The following is a 6617-nucleotide window of genomic DNA, read 5'->3' on the forward strand; positions in this document are numbered from 1 at the left end:
CAGTGACTGCTTCAGGCTGTGACTCAGCATTTCCACTACAGAGAGCAAGGAGGATTTTCAGGAAAACTGGAAAGCTGAAACTCACATCCTAACTTAAAAGAAAACATTATTTCTGATTTGCAAAGATACAGGTTCCTAGTGGATAGCAACACAGATCCAAAAACTATGTACATCCTCCAACAAATAAGTCCCAGATATATTTCAGCCATGAGCAATAAGAAGATAAATGGTGAAAAATCAGCAGACTCCACTGTAGCTGGATCAACCCTGAAACATCCCACTTGGAAAGTATCTTTCACATCCCACTGAAACCTTTCTAGAAACTTATGGGATAGAGTCTTCAGGGATTCTGAATATGATCTGCTTTATTTTTGAGTTTGCATGTCTCCCATAGCTCCCGTAGACCATCTCTTCTCATCTTCCAATAACACACGTACCTGGATCTCCCCTTTTTTTGGGAAAAATGCTCTCAAGTATGACATTCAAGCCAGAGACTAGCAGCCTCGGGTCACTCTTATGGGATGCTTCTTTCCTTTAAGGAGTGGAAATTACTGTCCCTGTCAATACTGAGACCTGCCATAGGCTGTGTGGACAGCCACACCTATGGCCCTCTCTCTCCTTTGGGTGTATCTGGGGCAGGTTCGTCAGCACCTTGAGCATCTCTCCAGAGCCAGATCCTTGCCATAGATGCTGGCTGGTTGACCTGCAAAGGTCTTCTGTGAAACATGCAAACTCTCAAAAGCCCACAGGAAAACCAAGAGACTGCAGTGAGATTCTCCTCTTTCTCTCCCATGCCTTGGGTCAGATTCTAATTTATGTTCTCTACTACAGAACCAAATACTGTTGGTAATTTGGGAGGGACAATTGCAGCATGATCAAGCTTTGCAAAGCAGGTCAGCAGAGCCAGGATTAGCACATAGATGTGTGCACCTCTTGGATGAATTTCTGAAATTCGTATTAGTTTATGTTCTGTGATAAAAAAAGGTGGAACTTCTGCTCTCCTTTTTAGCACGTACGCAAGGCACAAATGGCTACATATCAGAGGAGAGCAGCCCTGTTGAGCAACTGTGATGAGTAAAGCTAAATTTAACAATTGGCAAGTTGCCTAAATTCTTAAAAAAATTTATATGCTTTGGCTCTGTTCAGTGGAGAGCTTGTTCTCATGTAAAACTGCACTGGCACCTAGTGGCTTCTGAATTCATCACAGCACCTCGGCGTGGTGTGAAATACTCAAAAAGGGTCATTTTTGTTGTATGTGAGTAGCAGATGACAGCCACAAAACTGTTTGAGAGCAAATAATAAATGGTGCTCAGCAGCATTCCTCACTGCAGCACTTGGAGTAGTTGAGCTGTATAGAAATAAAAATTATGAAGGTCTCTGAACACTCCTCCAAAACTTAAATAAAGCTGTGCCCACTGGTGACACAGCAATAAGTCAGCTTGCCACAGGGAACACTGCAGAACTTTGGGCACAGGTCAAACTACCTATGTCACAGGAGAGAGAGACACCCAAATTCTGACTTTTGACACCTCCTGTAAGAAATACCAGCTCGTTGACCCAAACACTCTTTTGGGTCAAATGTTAAAGTTTTAGAGATAAATGTGCTATATTAGTACTGCCTAAAATTCCACTGTTACTATAATGCAATAGTGCAAACAAAAACAGCTGAAGCAATGAAATAAACCATTTTAGTGATGCCTGGGCTAGGAAATGAAGCACCATTTCATTTTTCCAACTGCATTTATTTTCAAAAGCACCTCCATGCAATGTCTTCTGATTTATAAAATGTAAAAAATAAGTTGGCAGAAAGAGAATGATAATTATGTTGGGATCCATCCAAGGCAACACAGCTTTTGGACCAGAAAACTCATGAAAATGATCCAACTGTGTTTGTAGGGGATGCTTGGTATTTTACAGTGCATGGTACTGCAAGAAAATGTGAGCAGAGTGAAGTAGGGAAAAAAACTGCAACAAACTTTCTGATATTCCTGTGCTGCCGAACTCATTTCAGGGACTCTGCCGCACTGGGGCAGACAGAAGTGTGGTGGATGGACTAGTGGGGCAAGCTGTTTGAAAAGGACATCGAGAGCACCTCTGAGGATTTAATTCCCTGCCTTGTTCCAAAAATCTCTCTTTTCTGACTCAAAATTCCAATTGCTTTGAGCTCCTCCTGATAGGAGTCTCCGAGACTGCAGATGGTTTAAAATGAATAATTCAGTATCTCCTACTGATTTTAAAGAGAGGCAAAATTATCTGACTGATGATTCTCTGAAGAATTAAAGAGATCACATACAAAATTAATATACATTGTTGGAGCTTATTAAACATTTACAATTGTTTAGCCATGAGACACTACAAGAATCATTGAATCAGAGAGCGGCTTGGGCTGGAAAAGACCTCAGAGTTTATCCATTTCCAATCTGCCTGCTGTGCATAGGGTTGCCATCCATCAGAACAGGCTGCCCAGGGCCTTCTCAATCACCCTGAGGGTTAAAGTTTTGTGAGGTCTGAGTGGGCAAGACCAGCTCAATTGGCAGATCCTCAAGCACTGACTAGCCAGGAGACTTTTGCTGACCATGTCCCAGTGTTTGAATGTTCCAGCATCCACTGCTCTCAGCATAGCCTTCAAGAGTCCATTGCGTAATTCAGTGATCCTGAAGCTGGTGCACGATAGGAGATGTGATATGCTCATTCAGTGCTGTGCTCTTTGGCCCATGTGGTTATGAGATTGTTTTGGAAATGAGTCCCATCACATGATTCCATTCTTTCTGGGGTAATGTTAGCACAAGACTTACTTTCAAGACCCAGGGTAGCATTTCAGGTGGTGGCATGGGATATGTTTCAAGCCAGCCAGTGGTTGCTTCCACCATTGTAGCACACAGCGTTTGCCATGGTGTGTTTGTGGGACTGTGATCCCTAACTGCCATGCATCTTCATACTTGTATTTCAGTTGTTGTCCTCCATACCAAAGAGGTTTTATTCCCTTGCAGCCCATGTTTCACATTCACAGATACAGTGTGCCACAGCATCCATAGTCATGTCCACCCCTCATTTCCAAGCCCATTTATATGTTGCAGCTCTTCCTTGATGGCCTGGTGTGACATGGGCCCACCAAGCTAGAAATAATTCACCCTTATTTTGCCTCTCCAGTTCTACCTGAGCTGTCTCAATCCTAGTGGCCCAATCCACCTGGTGGCTGTTTTGATGTCCTTCAGTTGCATGATTCGGGTACGTGAGCACCTAAATGACGTACTTTTACAACCTGAATGCCCAGATCTCTTTTTTTCTGGCAGTTTGTTATACAGTGGAGACTCTTCAGCATATCACCTTCTCTTCTGGTGATATTCCAAAATCTTTGCCTTTGGACCAGTCCTTAAGATTCTAAGATTCCTGGACAACTATGGGATTCCATGTTTGAGCCCACTGTGTGAGAGGTGTGACCCATTAACTCCACTTAGCATCAGCAGCATGACGTGCGGAGGGGACACTTCCTTCAAACATCCAGCCCAGCACAGCCAGTCAGGGTGTCAAGAGGAGTTGTGCTTCAGTACCAGACATTTCCAAGCTGCTTGGACACTTCATATGCTGCTAATATCTGCTTTTCAATTGCAGTATAGTGGGCCTCACATCCTATGTATATCTGGCTCCAAAACCACAGGGGCTTACCTCAAGTCTCCCCTGGAGTGTTCTTTTTTGTTAGTTGGTGGGGACATAGCAGTTATTTTATTGATCGCATCTTTGAGGGTTTGAAAACATCCATCTTGCCATTTTGTTCCTAAGAACTGGATCTCCTGTGCAGGTTCCTTGACCTTACTTTGCTTTATGGCAAAACTGGTTTTCAGAATGATTTGAATTATTTTCTTCCCCTTGAGGATGCTGAGCTCGGTAGGCATGGGCCAGGTCCCAGCATGCCGCAGTGATTTATGTCTCTTTAGGATTACCAGGGTGATGGCAGTCCTTTTCCAAATATTCCACTAGTTTTTTATGATTCTGCAGCTGTTCAGAGTGAAGTTTCAAACCTCTGGCTGTGTTCATTGCTCTACGCGCCTGCTCATACCACCCCAGCCACTCAGATCTATCCTGTGTCAGGGTAGAGATCTCTGAGTTATTTTTAAATAATTGTTTAAACTTAAACATAACCTGAAACACATTCACAACACATTGCAATAGGAGCATGCTAATTTGAACATCCCACAGATATTCAAAATTCTCAAGAGCTATTGTAACTAATCTAGGGAAAGGAGGAAAATGAAAGAGAAAGGGATGCTGAGGAACTGCTGGAAAATGTACTTCCTTATCTCCTTATAGCTGGGCTCCCCAAGGAGACAAAGCAAAGTGTCCAATAACTAATAGCCTCCACAAAGTGGTTTCTGAAACCCAAAGATGACTGCAGTGCTGAGTACACACACGTTATACCCTGCATAATCTATGTTGAAATGGTTTTGGACCTGCTCCAAAAGCTGGACACTCACAAGTCCAGATGGGGCCAGATGTTCTGCACCCTAGAGTGCTGGGGGAGTTGGTGGATGTGGTTGCCAAGCTCTGGTTGCCAAGACTCTCCATCATCCTTCAACAGTCCTGGCTAACTGGGGATGTTCCGGTGGACTGGAAACTGGCAAATGTGATGCCCATCTTCAGAAAGGGCCAGAAAGAAGATCATGGTAGCTACAGACCTATCAGTCTCACCTCGGTGCTGAGGAAGTTTATGGAACAGATAATCTTGGGAGCCATCATGGACCAGTTAAAGGTCAACCAGGGGATCAGGCCCAGTCAGCATGGGTTTATGAATGGTAGATCCTGTCTGACAAACCCGATTTCATTTTGTGACAAGGTGACCTGTGTAGTGGATGAAGACAAGGCTGTCAATGTGGTCTACCTAAACTTCAGTAAAGCCTTTGACACTGTCCCCCACGGCATCCTCAGTGGAGAAGCTGGCTGCCCATGGTTTGGATGGGTATATGCTCCACTGGGTGAAACACTGGCTGGATGGCTAGGCCCAAAGAGTTGCAGTCAATGGAGTTAAACCCAGTTGGCAGCCAGTCACAAGTGGTGGCCCCCAGGGCTCAATACTGGGGCTGCTTCTATTCAACATCTTTATTAATGATCTTGATGAGGGGATTGGGTGCATCCTCAGTAGGTTTGCAGACAACACCAAGTTGGGAAGGAGTGTTGATCTGCCTGAGGAGAGAAAGGCAGTACAGAGGGAACTGGATAGACTGGATCAGTGGGCCAAGGTTAACTGCATGAGTTTCAATAGGGCCAAGTGTTGGGTCCTACATTTTGATCGCAACAACCCCACGCAACCCTACAAGCTTGGGGAGAAGCAGCTGGAAAGCTGCCTGATGGAAAGGGACCTTGGTGTTCTGATGGACAGTTCGCTGAATACGAGCCAGCAGTGAGCCCAGGTGGCCAAGAAGGCCAATGGCATCCTGGCTTGGATCAGGAATGGAGTCGTGAGCAGGACTAGGGAAGTTATCTTGCCCCTGTGCTCAGCACTGGTGGGGCCTCACCTCCAGTATTGTGTTCAGTTTTGGGCACCTCAGTACAGAAAGGACCTGGAGGTGCTGGAGCAGGTCCAAAGAAAGGCAACAAGGCTGGGGAAGGGCTTGGAGAACATGGCCTAGGAGGAGAGACTGAAGGAACTGGGGCTGTTTAGTCTGGGGAAAAGGAGGCTGAGGGGAGACCATACTGCTCTCTTCCAATATCTGAAAGGGGCTTACAGCGAGAGCTGGGTTGGTCTCTTCTCATTGGTGACAGGTGACAGGACGAGGGGAAATGCCCTTAAGTTTCACCAGAGTAAGTTCAGGTTGGGTATCGGGAAAAACTTCTTTACAGAAAGGGTTGTTAAGCACTGGAATGGGCTCCTGATCCCTGAATGTGTTTAAAAACTGTTTAGATGTGGTGCTCAGGGACATGATTTAGTGGTGGGTTGTTAGAGTTGGGTAGTCTGGTTAGGTTGCGGTTGGACTTGATGGTCATTAAGGTCTTTTCCAACCTGAACAATTCTATGATTCTCTGATGAGTTTCTCAGCAGCTATTTTTATCATGATGTAAGCCAAGACCACAGAGTGTTCCTCAATCCCATCCCCAGAGCTGACAAACGATGCAGAAGGGAAAATAAACAGCAAGCATGGTGCTACACAATATAGTTCCATGAGAAGATTCTCAAAAAGCTCCAAATTAACACTGTGACCAGCAATTATCAAGCTACCACAGCACCCTGTGTTAACATGGTCAGGTCAGATCTGCTGTTATTTCAACCCTTCAAGCTCTGTGCTGTGTGCCAAAATGACTGCAGTGGCTCAACCAGACAGATGGCTCAGCACCACACAGCCACTCGCCCACTAACCGCTTCCCAGTGGATTGGGGAAAGAATCGGAAAACAAAGCACAACTTGTGAGTTGAGATAAAACTATCTACTAGGGAAAAGGATAATAGTTGTGACAAATGTATGTATGCGAATGCTTATAACAAGTGATGCGCAAGCAATTGCTCATCACTTGACAAACAGTGCCCAACTGGGTTCTGAGAAGTGGGAGAGAGAGAGGTGAACTTCCACCCCCTTCAAATCTCTTCCTGTATGATGTCGTAATGGTGTGGAATACCATTTATATATC

This window comes from Tympanuchus pallidicinctus, unplaced genomic scaffold (assembly GCF_026119805.1).
Source record: "Tympanuchus pallidicinctus isolate F22 unplaced genomic scaffold, pur_lepc_1.0 scaffold16, whole genome shotgun sequence".
NCBI lineage: Eukaryota > Metazoa > Chordata > Aves > Galliformes > Phasianidae > Tympanuchus > Tympanuchus pallidicinctus.